Here is a 16,456-nt window from a genome sequence, read left to right as displayed (position 1 = left end):
CACCAAGTACCACAAGTCACCCAGTAAGAAACAACTAATTTGAATAGCCCTATAATCATTAAGAAAATAGAATGTATAACTTTAAAAACATCCCCAAAATGAATCTACAAGCCTAAGTGGTTATGCTAGAGAATTCTATCAAAACCACTAGAGAATTCTATCAAAACTTTAAAGAAGAATGTATACTGATTATACACAATACCTGCCCAAGGAATAGAATAGAAGATAACTCTTCTTAATTAATTTCATGAAGCTATATAACCATTATACTAAATCACACACACACACACACACACACACACACACACAGAGCAAACAAAAGTTCCCAGAACTGAGTGTGAATTCATCAAGATTGCAAGATACATGAAAATATATGAAAATAAATTTTATTTCTATATACTAGCAATGAACACATGGTCATCAAAATTAAAATAAAAATACTATTTACAATTGCTTAAAAAATAAAATATTTGACCGGGCACTGTGGCTCATGCCTGTAATCCCAGCACTTTGGGAGGCCGAGGCGGGCAGATCACGAGGTCAGGAGATCGAGACCATCCTGGCTAACACTAAAATCCTGTCTCTACTAAAAATATAAAAATTAGCCAGGTGTGGTGGCAGGTGCCAGTAGTCTCAGCTACTTGGGAGGCTGAGGCAGGAGAATGGTGTGAACCCAGAGGCGGAGCTTGCAGTGAGCCGAGATCGTGCCACTGCACTCCAGCCTGGGTGACAGATCAAGACTCCATCTAAAAAAACAAATAAATTAAATTAAATTAAATTTTAAAAATATTTAAGGAAAAATTTAAGAAAACATGAACAGGACTTGTATGTTGAAAACTATACAATGCTGATAAGAGGAATAAAACAAAGATCTAAATAACTTTGTTCAGTGATTGGGAGACTTAACATAATGAAGATATCAAGCTTCTCCAAATTGATATACATGTTTAACGTAATTCATATTAAAATTTCAACAAGGTTTTTTATAGCTACATGTAAGATGAGTCGAAAATTTATATAGAAGGGATAAAGTAAATAACTAAAATAATATTTAAAAGAGAAGAAAGTGGGAGGAATCATTGTACCTGACTTTAAGATTTATTATAATTACATAGTTATAGTAGTCAGCAGTGTGGTATTGAATCAATGAAACGAAAGAGATCTGCCAACTGGTTACAGAGAGATTTCCCCCACTGATTTTTTTTTAACAGCTTTATTGAGATACACTATGCAACTCATTTAAAATGTAGAATCACTAAGTTTGTAATATATTCACAGATATGTGCGACCATCGCTACAATCAATTTTAGACGGTTTTCATCATCTCAAAAAGAAGTCCCTTACCATTTAGCTATGAGTTCCCTTTACCACATCCCTGCCATCCCTAAGCAAACATTACAGATTTGCCTGGACATTTTATATAAATGGAATCCCACGTGGTCTTCTGTGATTGGCTTCTTTCACTCCGTGAAAGGTAGAATGTTTTCAAGGTTTATCCATGTTGTAATATGTATCAATACTTTATTACTTGTTAAGGCTAAACAATACTCCAGGTATGGCTACAACACGTTTTGCTCATCCATTCATCATTTGATGAACGTTTGGTTGCTCCCACCACCTTCTACCTACGTTTTCATCTGGTGAACATTTGATTATTTCCACCTACCTACCTAATTTTTGACAAAAGTACAAAACCCATTCGATCTGGGAAAGAGCATTTTCAACAGATGCGCTGGAGCAACTGGATATTGTTAGGCAAAAGAAACAAAGCTGGACCTTGACCTACGTCTCACATTTTACACAAAAATTAATTCAAAATGAATCATGGATTTAACGCACAATGTCAGAAACAGAAAAAACTATGAGTAAACTTTTGGGCATATGGCTAGGCAAGGAGTTCCTAAACTGAACACAAAAAGTGTGAGTCAAAAAAGGAAAAATAATAAAATGAACTGCCTGAAAATTAAAATATTTTTCTCTATGAAAGACTCCAGAGGATGAAAAAGCAAGCTACAGACTGAGAAAATATTCATAAATAATATCTTGCAAAGGACTATTATCTGAAATACATAGAGAACACTCCAGACTCAAAAGTCAGTCAAATAATCTTCTTAGAAAATGAACAGAGGTATAAAGAGACATTTCACCAAAGAGGATATGAAGATGGCATAGAGACAACAGGAAAAGATGTACAACATTATCACAAATTAGGGAAAGGCAAATGGAACTCGCAATGAGATATCACTGCATATCCATCCGAATGGCTTAAAACAGTGACAACACTCAGTGCACCTGAGGATGAGGAGAAATACTCTGTCATACATTGCTGGTGGGAACGCAAAATGGTACAACCGCTCTAGAAAGCAATCTGTCAGTTTCTTACAAGACTGAACATGCAACTATCACACAACCAACAAGTTGCTCTTCTAGACATTTTCCCCAGGGAAAAGAAAAGTTAATGTTTATATAAAAATGTGTAGAAATGTTTATGGACACATTACTCATCATAGCCAAAAACTCAAAACAATCCAGATGTCTTTCAAAAGATAAAGGTTTAAACCGCGGTCTATCCTTACCACGGAATTCTTAGTGATAAAAGAAGAAGAAACCCCTGATGTACGTAACCACCAGGATTAAACTTCACAGAATGATACTGATGTAAAACTGAAGAGGTTACGTTCTGCATTATTCCATTTATATAGCATTCTTGAAATCATAAAATTATAGAAATAAAGAACAGATTAGTATTCGCTGGGAGTTAAGGAGGGCACAGGGGTGGGACTGAAGTGGATGTGGCTGTAAAAGACAACATCAGGCATTTGTGGGGGTGGAAGCTTTCATTCTCTGGACTATATTAATGCCAGTATCCTGGTGGTGATGTCATCCTACAGTTTTACATTGGGGAAACTGGATAAGGATACACAAGATCTTTCTGTATTATTTCTTACAATTGCTTATGAATCCACAATAATTCCAAATGAAAGGTTTAACGTTTAAAAGCATAAGACACTTGTTTAATGCTTTTAAATGTTAACAGATAATGTCTTCCCTGTTAAATATCTATGTTTTTGTGTGAGATAAAGTTTGCATAGAGTGAAAGACAGAGATTGGAAGTAGAAACTGGTGAGTTTTGGTAAATGTAAGCATCTGTAACCCCCATCCCACCAAGACACAGAGAACTCCCATCACCCAGAACGTTCCTTGGGCCCCTGAAAAGTCAATCCCCATCCCCATAGCAACCTCTGTTCTAATTTCTAGAAATATAGAAGACTTTTGCCTATTTTTTGGATTTAATAAAAATGGAATAATTCAGTATGTATTCTTTCAGTCTGGCTTCTTTCACTCAACATAATGTTACACTAATCTGTGTTTTTTAGACGATCTTATTGCTGAGTAGTATTCTACTCTTTGAACGTAAGACAATTCATTTCTCCATTTTCCTGTTGACAGATACTTGGGGTGTGTTATGGACTGAATTATGTTTCCCCCCAAAATTTGTACATTGCAGTCTCAACCACAAGTGCCACAGAATGTAATATAATTGGAGATAAGTTCTGTACACAGGTAATTAAGTTCAAATGAGGTCGTTAATAAGGTGGGCCCTTGTCTAACATGACAGGTGTCTCCTAGGAAGAAGAGATTAGCACACAGGCATGCACAGAGAGGATTCTGTGTGAAGATAAAGGGAGAAGATGGACACCTGGAAGCCAAGGAGAGAGGATTCAGGAGAAACCAAGCCTGCTGGCACCTTGATCTTGGACCTCCAGCCCCAGTACTTAGAAAATAAATTTCTGTTGTTTAAGCCACCCAGTTTGTGGTACTTTATTATGACAGTTCTGACAAACTAATACAGGCTGTTACTATTTGGGGTCTATTAAGACTAAATATGCTAAGATATTTTATACAAGTTTTATTGCAGACATATGTTTTTGTGCATCTGAGCTAAGTACCTCAGAGTGGAAGAGCTCATCACAGGACAGGTGCAAGTTTAGCAGTTTAACGTTATAAGAAACTGCCAGATTTCCAAAATATTAGGACAATGCAACTCTCTTCTCTGTAGTGTATAAGAGCTCTGGTCACTCCACAAGTCTCACTGGTATTTTGATATCATCAGTCCTTTGTTTTGTTTTGTTTTTTAACATTTTAGCCATTCTTGTGGGTGTGAAATGACATTTTTCAGGGGTTTTTAATTTGCAATTTTCTGGTGACTAATAATGTTTGGCAGCTTTTAATATACTTATTATCCATTTGAATACCTGATTTTATGAAACAGCTAGTCAAATCTTTTCTTAGTGGGTTGTTACTGTTTTCGTTAATTGATCTATAGTTCTTTATATATGCCAGGCCCTTTGTCAGATGTCTGAATTATGAGCTTTTTTTCCTCTTGGTTTGTGCATTGCTTTTTTGTTTTCATAATGGCGTCTTGCAAAGGGAGAAGCTCTACATTTTGTTGAAAGCTAATGTATCCATTGTTCTTTTTACAGTTCTGGCTTTCCTTGTCCTGTGATATTTTTATCTGCTTCAAGGTTGGGAGATTTTCAAGCATGCTTTCTTCTAGAGACTTACACATTTTAGTTTTTAATTTTAGTTCTAGGATACATTTTGCTTTACAATTTGTATGTGGTATGAAGTAGGGTTCAATCTTGTTTCTTATACTCTCATATTTTTATTCTAATCCCATTTGTTGAAAAGACCTTTCTTTCCCCTACTGAAAAATATGTACTTTATTAACTATTTGTACCCTTTGCACTTCCATAATGTATTTGAGAATCATTATATCAAGTTCTATAAAAAATCTTTTGACTATTTTGATTGCATTAAAGTTATATATAAATTTGGGACAAGTTGGCAGCTTTAAAATCTTGAGTCTTTCTATCCATAAAATGCCTATTTCCCCAATTTTTTGTTTGTTTTTAAACATTTCAATACACTTACAAAACTTTATCTTAAATAAATTGCACATTCTTGGTTAGATTACACTTTGGAATCTCCCTTATCTTTTTTTTTTACCATTGTAAATATTATATATTTTTACATTATATGCTCCATTTGTTGCATGTATTACAGAAACGCAAATAACAATTATATATTGATTTTTAACTTGCCAAACTATTTTTATTCATTATTTATTCTAGACATACTAGCATGCATATTTAATTTGACAGTTAAAATGTAATAAGTCTGTTTAGCTCTCTCCAAACTTATGTGCTGTTTGTGTCCAGCACTTTAGTCTTAACCGAATTTTTAACCCCACAGAGTATTGCCTCATTATTGTTCTCTCGTAGACCAAGGCAGGTTCATATTTTGCCACTTTTAGTGCTTTCTTTGCTCACTATTCTTGCAGGCATCTGACTTTTCTCTTGGGATGATTTTGTTTTGTTTCTCTAGAACTGCATTATAACTTTAGTTAGTGAGAGTCTGTTGGAGTAAATCTCTGTTTATATTTTCTTTTGTTGTTTAACTTTTCACCTCTTTATTTTGCCTTTGCCTTTGTATTCTACAGATGTTGGGTACTGTGCTCAACATTTATTCAAAAAGGTAAACTTAGTTATCCTCTTGTGTGTATCTTCTGTGTACTTGCAGATTTATGTATTCATCTGGCTATACTACCAGTTATTAAGAGAGCTATATTAAAATCTACCATTATGAGGATTAATTTGTCTACTTTAAAAAAATTCTGCTGATATTTATTTCATATATCTTAAGATTCTATTATTAGGTACATGCATGATTAGAACACTTACATCTTTCTGTTATTTTATCATGTGCTGTCCTCTTTAATCTCAAATAATGTTTCTTTCACTAAAGTATACTTGGTTTGTTGGAATATACACAGAGCAGCTTTCTTTTGCTAGTGTTGTGTGTAGAGCTGCCTCCAGTGTTAGTGAGATCCTGTGCAAATCCTTTATGTTGGGCCCCTGTCTAGAGAAATAATTTGATTTTAAAATGTGTTAGAAGATCCATAGGTCCACCTGGGGTGCCGTCATTTATTCCTGAAGACCTAGAATGAGGAGGAGAGCAGAGGGACATACCCACTGGGTGATTCTCTGAGCAGTGTCCTGGGGGTTTTCCACACTCACTGGGTGATTCTCTGAGCAGTGTCCTGGGGGTTCTCCACACTCACTGGGTGATTCTCTGAGCAGTGCCCTGGGGCTTTTCCACACTCACTGGATGATTTTCTGAGCAGTGTCCTGGGGGTTTTCCACACTCACTGGGTGATTCTCTGAGCAGTGTCCTGGGGGTTCTCCATAGTCACTGGGTGATTCTCTGAGCAGTGCCCTGGGGCTTTTCCACACTCACTGGGTGATTCTCTGAGCAGTGCATGGGGGTTTTCCACACTCACTGGGTGGTTCTCTGCGTGTGGGGATTCGTTCCAGTGTCCAGACACCATTTTCTCCTGTTCGGGTCCAGAAATCCCTCTTCGTGTTCTTTATCATCAAGTGCACCATTCCTGGCTGATTTCATATCTCCCAACATGATAATAAGGTGACCACCCAGTTGTGATTCACCGTGGCAGGGCCCTTGGGATCCCGTTTGCAGACCCCTGTGGGTCTCCTGGCCTCTGCAGCGCCGATGCTGTGGGCCTGGCACCTGCTTCCTCTTGACTCTAGGAGCCTGGTCCTCAGCACTGACTTCCTCAGAGCCTCCCAAAGGCTGTGTCCCTGCTTCCTTGATGAAAGCCACGAACCACGTCTCCAGAGAACACAGGAAACCGACTGGACTGGGGATTCTCCACATTTGCAGGACCTGGGGTCCTGGAGTTTGCATCAATTCTGGAAAACGTTTGGTTATTCTCTCTCTGCGTCGGGCATGTCTGTTCTCTCTCAGCTCATCTGTGGCTCTCTAAACATTTCCCAGCCCTTCTTACTTCAGCCTCCGTGTTCTTCATCTTCACTTTCATGTCGCCCAAACGCTTTCCCTCTGTGGGATGATTTTTGAACAATTCCTTCAGATCTCTCTTCTAGTCCATTTATCACCTCTTCTGTTGTGTCTAATATACTTTTAAATACACACATTGTGTTCCAAACCTCAACACTGCATCTTTCATTTCTAAAAGATATATTATAATCATTTACAAACTCACAAGATTATTTTTAGAAATTCTCATTCTTCAATTGCAACTTTAATATATTTTAAAATATTTTAATACACCCTTCAAAGAGCACACTAAAACTTTTAAATTATATTTAAACATATTTCAAACACACACATTGATACCCCGTGTACTATAATCCTAATACCATTTGTCTTCTGGGGTCTGATCCTTCTGTTTTGATTTTTTCCTATAAGCCTCAGTTATGGTGGCCTCTTTCCTCCTGGGCTTCTGCTTTCGAATATGAATATGTCCCTTTGATCTGTTTCTATGGAGTCTCTTTGGGGACTGGATTTGAAATGCGTCCCTGCAGAGGTTTTCTATTCCTCATTGTCAGCTGCCTGGGGCCACTTCCCACCAGGGACCACTTCAAACCACCTTTTTTTTTTTTTTCCCCACACAGGTAGTGTGAATACTGACTCCAGAATCACATGCGGACGGTCTGTGGTTCTTCATTTTTCAAGGAGGCTTCTCCCTCTGTCTAGAGCTGAGCATGTTTCCTGTCTTCCTTTGCGGAGCATTTCTCCTGGCCCACAACGAGGATGCCGCTTTCCTGGGATCCTGGAAATCTCCCGGGCAGCCTCCTGCCCTGGACAAGGGCTCGGTCACCAGGCACTGGCACCAGCACAGATGGGGTGGGTTAACATGGGATTCTCCCGGGCAGCCTCCAGGTCTGGACACGGGTTCCCCAAGACAAGGGCTCGGTCACCAGGCACTGGCACCTGCACAGATGGGGTGGGTTAACATGGGATTCTCCCGGGCAGCCTCCAGGTCTGGACACCGGTTCCCCAAGACAAAGGCTCGGTTCCCAGGCGCCGGCACCTGCGCTAGTTGGATGGAGGCTCCGCTTCAGCCTCTCCCTATTGTAGGTTTTCTCTCAGGATCTCGTCGTCTTCTCGGCCAATTCAGCCTTGCACTTTTTAAAAATTGTAATCATATCATAGAAAAACTGTTTCATACTGGAAAGGTTTTTCAACATATGTACCTGATAAGATCCTCATTCAGCAAGGGCATATAGGAGTGGCAGCCTGTCATGTCCCAGCTTCTGAGGACACAGCTGCACCCTGCCACGTGCGGCTCACATTTCAGTGATTCTCAGGTCAGGACGGGAGGGGTTTCTGGACAGCCCGGACCCCTAGCCTGCACCTGCCTTCCTCTCCTGCCTCCTGAGCGGCACTCAGGGGAGTGGCTGCCCCAGCACCTGCCTGGGCTCCCCTGCTGGGGACGGGGAAGAAAAGAGCAAGGCTCCCCTCTCAGCAGGAGGAAGGTCGTGGGGTGACCTGGCTGGCTCCTGGAACTGTAGAGAAGTGAAACTAGGACAAGGATGGGGAAAAGTATCTTCGGAAGTGGCGTGAGTGGAAGGATAAAATAAATCCTCTCTCTTTCCTCGTTCTGAAAAGGTTAGGGGAGAAGCAGGCACCTGACAGGCAGGGAAGGGGCGGCAGAGTCATGGGATGTTGGACTCACTGAAATTCAAACCTGCCAGGATATTTGATTAATTTGTCTACTTAAAAAAAAAATTCTACCGATATTTATTTCATATATCTTAAGGTTCTATTATTAGGTATATGCACAATTAGAACACTTACGCCTTTCTGTTATTTTATTATGTGCTGCCCTCTTTAATCTCAAATAATGTTTCTTGCACTAAAGTGTACTTGGTTTGTTGGTAATATACATAAACCGGCTTTGTGCAGCTGAGGCAGGAGCTTCAGGCCCCTTGACTACTGCAGCCCACTTCCCTCCACCGCTGTGTGGGCCCCGAGCTGGCCAGGGTGAGCTACACAAAGCACCATGTCTGGTGTCTGGATTTCAGGCAGTGAGCAGGTTATTACTAAAAATCAGAAAATTTGGCCCTGCCCAGCCCTGCGAGGCTGCTTCCAAGCTGCCCTGAGGGCAGAGGAGCCTCCCAGGAACAGGATCTCTCCCTCTATTCATTCCCTGTGTTGAATAATGAGGCTTTGGGGAGAAGGTGCATAACGGGAAGTTCTCCCCCTCCCACCTCTTTATTGAGATGCGGTGAGGCTGTCACTTCCTGTGAGTGTTTTGCTTTCCCAAATGCAAGCAGGGGGACCCGCAGAACGGCAGGTGCTGGGACCTGCGGGGAAGAGGCTGCAGCCCCCACGCTGCACTCCTTGTGGCTCTGGCTGGCTCTGGCAGGGACAGGACCTTTATGTGTGGTAGTCCACAAGCATGCCCTCTCTTTCCAAAACCAGTTTGTCCAGCCATGACTGGTCCTGGTCTTGCTGATAGAAGAAAGAGCACTGCACTGGGCCCAGAGGCCCAGGATCCTGGCCCCACCTCACCTGCCTGAGTGGCCTTGGGTGTCCCAGGCCAGCCCCTCGGAGCAGCAGCAGGGGTTTGCTGAGAAGCCAAGGGTCCTGAAGCTCCTGCAGCTCCCCCACCTGTGAGCGGGCTTCAATCCGGTGTGCAGTGCTCTGGCCCACAAAGCTGAGGCCTGTGGCAGTGGCCAGCCTCCGTCCCAGCCTGGGGCTCGGCTCTGGGATGCATGAGGCTGTGTCTGGTTGGGTGGAAGGAACTCTTCTCTCAGGATAAAGAGCATATGGGGTGAAACAGGCTTCACTCTCATCCCTGTCCTGGACTTTTCACATTTTACATTTTTCTTTTCTATTATTTTTGGGCCTTTTTCTCTGACTGTGCCAAGGAAATGTTTTCTCCTAAGGCCGCAGGGAGGTGGCCAAGGCTGACTCACCCTGGACCTGGCCCGTGGACTCCCAGCTCATAGGAGAGGTAGATGCTTATGGTCTGTCTAAGGGCTTGGAAGTTGGAACCACTGGGAATCTTCCCTCAATGGCTTAAGGACATCTTATGGGCTGGCTCTTGTGCAGGGAGGGTCTGGCTCTTTGCTGGAGTCCTTCCCACACTGTCTGGTTTCACACAAGCCACAGAGCAGGTGATTCAGCTTGAGATGGCCCTGCTGCCCTCCCAGGTCCCCGTGAAACCTCATTCTCTCTCAGGCCCCACGGTCTCATGGGCGTATTTCTATTTTACCACTTAGCTCCTTAGATAATCAAAACTCTTGCCCTGTCTAATTCTGAACATGGAAAAAGGTCAGAAGTCAGATGCCCCAGGGACTGGTCCCAAGGCAAGCATATCTCAGCGTGTTTATTAATGAGCTGAAAGAGTCAGAGGAAAGGTTAAGAGGCAGAGTTTGCTGAATGTACAGAATTATTTAAGTTAACTCTTCAGGGAAGAAAAAACAGACTATCTTCTATGAAATTCTATTTTTTTCTTACCCTAAGACTATTTCGTCAAGGTGAAAAATATTAAGACAATCAATGGTGCAGAGAACATACTTAGTCTCCTCTTTTTTTGTTGAGACAGAATTACTAGTTAGAGTAGAGATCTGGGTTTAAAGGATTAGGATTGCTGCATCCAGAGTTGCCACCTCTTGGGAATACGTGCGGCTCCACAGTCACAGACTTGATTCCAAAGAGAAGGGAAGAGTGGGAGCGTGTGCAGAGGGCCAGTATGGACGTGTCCTCAGTCACCAGGTGTCCCCAACACTTCAGCAACACTCTGATCCTTTGGCCTCCTTTCCTGGAAAGCCTGGGCTCTGGGAAGCTGCTTGAGTCCAAATCCCAGCCCCGACTAAGGATCAGCCTCAGATTCCTGGGCAGATTGCCAAATTTCTCTTTGCCTCGGTTTCTCATCCTTCAAACAGGCACAGGGACATACCGTCTTCATGGCACTTTGGGATGGATTTAGTGAAATGATGTGTGTAATAGCTTAGGATAATATCTGGCTCCTGTGTGCACGCCTAATGACCAGGAGCCACAGGGCCCTTCATCTGTGCATATCATGACCAAATGTTAAACCAAGCTCCTGGGGACTTCTGCACACACAGAGGTCTTCACCCTGGCCTGACGAGGCCCATCGATAGCTGGGTCTGCTGAAGGAACACCTCTTCCACTCTCATTCTTTGTGCTCTGAGCTCCCATCCACAGCACACACTGTGGGCCGAATTGGGGCGTTGATAATCGTATTGTACAGCCAGGCTGCACCACGGGCACTGCTAGCTCAGATGCCACTGGCAGAATGGGAGGTGTGGGAATATCTTTAGAATTCTGATCAGCTCAAGCACGGCCTGCAGAAGCTGAGTTACCAGAAATGTCCAGACCACTCTCTCGTTCTGGTGCCTCTAAAGAAATGTGCTTGGGGTTCAGTCGTGAATTCAGGCCCTGTGCCTTGGAAGTTTGCTAATGTGAGCCTGGTGGGAATCTGCCTCTCCACTGTGTGGGGGCTGTAGGGTGATACAAATCTCCTAGCAGAATGGAATCTGTGTGCAGAGGAGGCTGATTGGCTGCCAGATAGAAGCAGAAACTTTCCGGAGCGCTTTCTGCGAAAGCTTCCACCTGCTCTGAGCGGGCACAGCAGGATTCCCCTTGGCCACTGGGGGCCTTGTGCTGCTAGTTTTGCCCCCAAACAGTGAAACTATGTTAAAAACACACTCGATCATCAACAGTGCTCCCATGTCGGACCAGGCCACTTTTCTTCTTGAATTATTTCCAAGCAATGGGTTTGTTGTCACCTGCTTCCAAATTGCAGCCCCTCTTAGGTGTCAGGGTGTGACATGCCCACAGAGTGGTGGAGCCTGGAGGCGGGGAGCTGCATCGCCCTCTCAGTCCAGGTACGAAATCAGACAGGCGCACCTTGCAGAGGGACCGATCGGAGCAGGGCTAATGCAGTGGCTTCATCCGCATGGGATCTCTAGGCTCCTGCACCAGAAGATACAACTACGTGGCAGTAGAGATGTTTGTGTCAAAATGGGAAGTTTGTGTGTTTTCTGACTGGTAAATGCCTGCTTAACATGAATCAGTGTGGCTTTTAGTTGTTTGCACAGGCTTTGTAGAGAAAATGCAAATGATTTCATACCACCAAACCCCACAAATCATTCCACCAAACCCCACAAATCATGCCACCATGTGTGCAGTGAGCAGGAGGCAGAGGAGTTGCCCGGCTGTGAGAATGCCCCACACCACGCGGCCTCCCTTCTCCTCCTTCCCTGTCGGTGTGTCCCCTAAGCCATCCTCAGTTAAGATTAATGATTCCTGTCCCCTCCTCTAGCAGCCGGATGCTGCCAGGCAGTAGTGGGGCAGTAAAGGGCACAGGAAGCAGTCGTGGGTGAGGGGGCCAGGCTCAGGGTGCCCCCCTTAGAGCCAGGAGCTTGTCCTTCTGTCTCTGACCTTCCCGCCCCCTCCCCACAGGATTTTGCCCTTCCTTCTCTTCTTCCCTCTCCCTCCTGCCTCCCTGCCTCCCAAGTATTTCCAGGTCTAAGGAGCAGAACAAATGCGGGAGTGGGCAGGGGCTGGGCTTCCCTAGGCTGGATCCTAGTGAAGCCCAGCCCCAGGCTGCCTTGATGCGATTCTCACAAAAGTGCCCTCTAGGTGGACACATCCCTATACTTGGCACGGCTGGGCAAGTGGCCTGGCTGGACTCCGCCCTCCCCTCGGCTAAGCAACCCCTACAGGGCACACCTGCAAAGTCTCGCTGCACTTCTGTCGGGTGGGTGCGGACATAGGCAGTTTCCTCTTGGCTTCATCCACGGAGTTCAGGCATGACCTTCCCGGGGATCCTGGCCTGGGTCTTCCCTACAGCACAAAGGTTCTTCTGTGCCCTTCCTTGAGCATTTATTAACTTCTTACAGTCTGCAGTGGAAGAGGAGAAGGAAGAACCCACGGTTCTTGCCACCCAGGGCCTCTCCACCAAACCAGACAGAGGGGCACGTGTGTGGAAGGACCCTGGCACAATGAGGGCCTTGGGAAGTGTCTTATGGAGGGTGAGGAATGGGAGGGCAGGCAGTGGGAAGAAGAGTGGCAGTTGGAGAGTGGAGGGTGGGAGGTGGGGGAGGAGAGAATGGGGAAGTGGAGGGTTGAGGGCTTGGCACAGAGAGGAGCTTTGTTCCCACCAGGGGTTCCGTCTCAACCTGAGCATCCTGGGAGCTGCAGCCCAGGCCTGTGGTGTCTGGTTTCATCACAGTCATACCAGCCCCACACAACCTCCGCCCACTCCACGATTTGGGACATTTTTTGTATGTCTCACAGATGATCTATAGATAGGTAGACAGGTAGGTTGATTAACATTTTTACTTAAAAATAGAATATGTAATTATTTTCACTTCAATTAATATTCTTCTGTAACAATACTTGCATGGCAGAGAGTATTTTATCCTATAGATATTTAATCATTTATGCCACCAGTCTTTGATTATAAATAGTTAATTTCTATACTACAAAATAGATATTCTAACATACTCAAAAATAAATTGTTAATATTAAATGTATTCCTGGATACGCTGGTAGCCAGCCTGTTCTCATTTCAAGATCCTTGTCTTAACTATATCTGCAAAGTCCGTTTTTTCAAACACAGTTATAGGGTAGACAGTTTTTTTTTTTTTTTTTTTGGAGAGGGCACAGTCAACCCACCACGGTGAGTCTGTGGCCAGCATCCTGGACTAGAGGAGGAAGCGGAGAGCCTGGGCGAGTTGCCTCACGAAGGGGTCAGGCCTCAGGAGGACCCCAGTGTTGGGGCAGAGGGGAAGGGGGACATTTTGGGGCTGGTGGCTGCTGAAGTCTGAGCACTCCACGGGGAAAGTGAGGCATGTGAGGAAATTCTGAGCTGGGCTGTTCTGTAACTGCATTTCTGAATGCTGAAGACTGAAGGAAGTTTAGTATCTCTTTCAGGTATGTTTGTCAGGGGAGGTGGAAGAAATGTGTTCAGAAATGTCACCAGGGTTTGGGCGGCAGCATCATGAGCAGGCAGGGACCCAGGAGCCTCCACTGGGTCTGTCCAGGCAGCAGTGCTACCCAGAGCCTGAGGGCCAGATCAGCGAGGGCTGCACTAGGCAGCAGGCAGCGACTGTGTGGGGAGCCCCAGGCTGGCAGAGGGACAGGGCGCTGGGAAGCAGGCTCCATGGAGCTCACTGTCCCTCAGCCAACATGGGTTACTCTGTGCACACACGTGCTAGGCCCCAGAAAGGCCGGAGAGCTGCTTCAGAGGAAGGGATTCCTGAGGGCCGGGGAACATGCATTTCTAAACATAAAGACCCTTATGAAGACACACAGCCAAAGGGGACCTGTAGGCAGCATACGAGGCCAGGGGGCTCCCGGCTCCAGGCTTATAGCTGCCCTGGAAGGAAAACAGTGAGTGTGTGGAGGCCGGGGAGTCCCAGGACCCTGAGGGCACAAACCAGGTAGGCAGAGGGGCAGGCCAAACAGGCAAGGGGCTCTCAGCAGCTGCCTGTTACCTGCCTGACTCCATGTGGGAGTCCCTGTCTCTCAATTCTGAACACAGGTACACACTGTTCAAACCAACAGGCCACAAGCTACTCATCCGCCTTGGTGAAGGCTTGAGGGGAGCGATGTGCACTAAGTGCCTGCTCTTCACCAGCTACTGGGTGGCTCTTTTCACACGCGTGGTCCTTTGAAAGTTGCAGAAAGTTGGCACAGCCGATGCGCATTCACACGGCAGGGCCCCCGACCTGATGGTGGGTGCGAATTCACATGGCGGGGACCCCCACCTGGGGTGCAAATTCACACGACAGGGCCCCCACCTGACAGTGGGTGCAAATTCACACTCAGGGCCCCGACCTGACAGTGGGTGTGAATTCACACGGCAGGGCCCCCGACCTGATGGTGGGTGCGGATTCACACGACGGGGCCCTGACCTGACAGTGGGTGTGAATTCACACTCAGGGCCCCCGACCTGACAGTGGGTGCGGATTCACACGGCAGGGCCCAACCTGAACCTCCATCTGTCCTCAGTGGGGTATTTGCTCTGGTATTGATAAGTGGGTTGTTCTAAGATTTTTAAAAAATGTGGGGAAATGTTTTTGCTGTGATACTGAGTGAAAAATAAGATTTAAGGTTATTTATAGTACAGGCTGCATTAAAGCTATTTATTATAAAATGCAATTTAATATAAAATGTAATGCTGTATTACAAGATGCAATATATTATTCATACTATACACACACACACACGTAAACACATTAGAGAGAGAGAGAAGTGAGGAGGAAAAATGATTGTAGAGAGGTCACCAAAAGGTTAGCACTGCTTCTCCCTGAGGGGTTCTGACTCATAGTGCTCTGCAGTATTTTCCAGATATCCTACAGTAACACACTGATAACAAAAATAACAATAATAACAGCCTTTATCAGGCAAGCGTGCTCCTGCCTGCCCGGGAGGCCTGCGGGCCCAGTGTGCCTTGTGTGTCCCCGTCTCTCTCTTTCACTGGGAGCCTCACTTCCCATCACTTGACTCCATGAGTGGCCTTTCCTCTTTCCACTTTGTGCTTGCCTCGGGCGATCCCATCCACATCTTTGATCACAATCACTACGGACAGCTGCCACTCTCAACTTTTGTGTTAATTTCAGTTCTGTGGCTCCATCCAAGACCTTGCTCCTGAACTCCAGGCTGAAGTTTTCAACTGTGAAGAGGATACGTCTTTCCAGGTGACCTTGGAGCCCTCCAGGTCAGCACATCTTCGCCAGCCTCTTGGCCCACAGTGCATCCATCCCTAAGGGCTCCTCATCCCTAGTCTCTCAGACTCCCCAGGCTCTCCCCAGTCTCACAGAACAGGGGAGCCACTCTCCCACCTGTCTCCTCGTCAACCTGCACGGAGTCAGGGGTCACACTGCCGGTTCCTTCTCTGGGTCCTTGCTGGCACCGCTTTCTTTCAGGGCCTCATCATCGCGCCGCTGGCGAGTGTTCAGAAAGGAGTCGGTCTGAATGGCACTTGCTTTGGAAAGAAGTTCTGGCAGCATGGGTGGTGGGCGGTGCAGGGAACGGTGGAGGTGATATGCAAGGCCTTGACCTCCCTCCTGTTCCCCTGGTGTTTACTTTAACTCTGCCAGCCTGGAAGGAAATGTTTTCATCTCTCCCATTTTGGAATTCTATTAGGGTTTACTTAGAAAAACAAAATAAAATAACTTCCAAAAAAAAAGAAAAGAAACCTTCTATGGGCTTCAAAATCTTATTCCACTGATGCCTCTGAAACCTTCCACATGATTTTTTCCTGAAAGGTAATAAACAATCGGGAACTCATTAGCACATGTAGGTAATTCACACATTTTCCCTGCTGCGAATCTCCTCTTCCTAGGTGATATCCTGTCTCAGCTTAGCAGGAAATTTCTGCTGGCTTTGCCCAAATAACGTGGAAAGACTTAAGGTTGTTTTTATTGGATAGGAGAGCTGGAGACTAGACTGTATATAAGATGCCTTATAAAGCAAATTTCTCATGATTTTTACAGGGAGACAAAGGGGAGTTTGTGGGGTGCCAGCCACCTGTCCTGCTTAGGGCTGACCTCCGGGGGCACTCACAGGGAGGCAGATGTGCCTGCCA

This window comes from Chlorocebus sabaeus, chromosome 9 (assembly GCF_047675955.1).
Source record: "Chlorocebus sabaeus isolate Y175 chromosome 9, mChlSab1.0.hap1, whole genome shotgun sequence".
Taxonomy (NCBI): domain Eukaryota; kingdom Metazoa; phylum Chordata; class Mammalia; order Primates; family Cercopithecidae; genus Chlorocebus; species Chlorocebus sabaeus.
The sequence above is the reverse complement of the archived record's forward strand: the minus strand, read 5'-3'. Positions refer to the sequence as shown.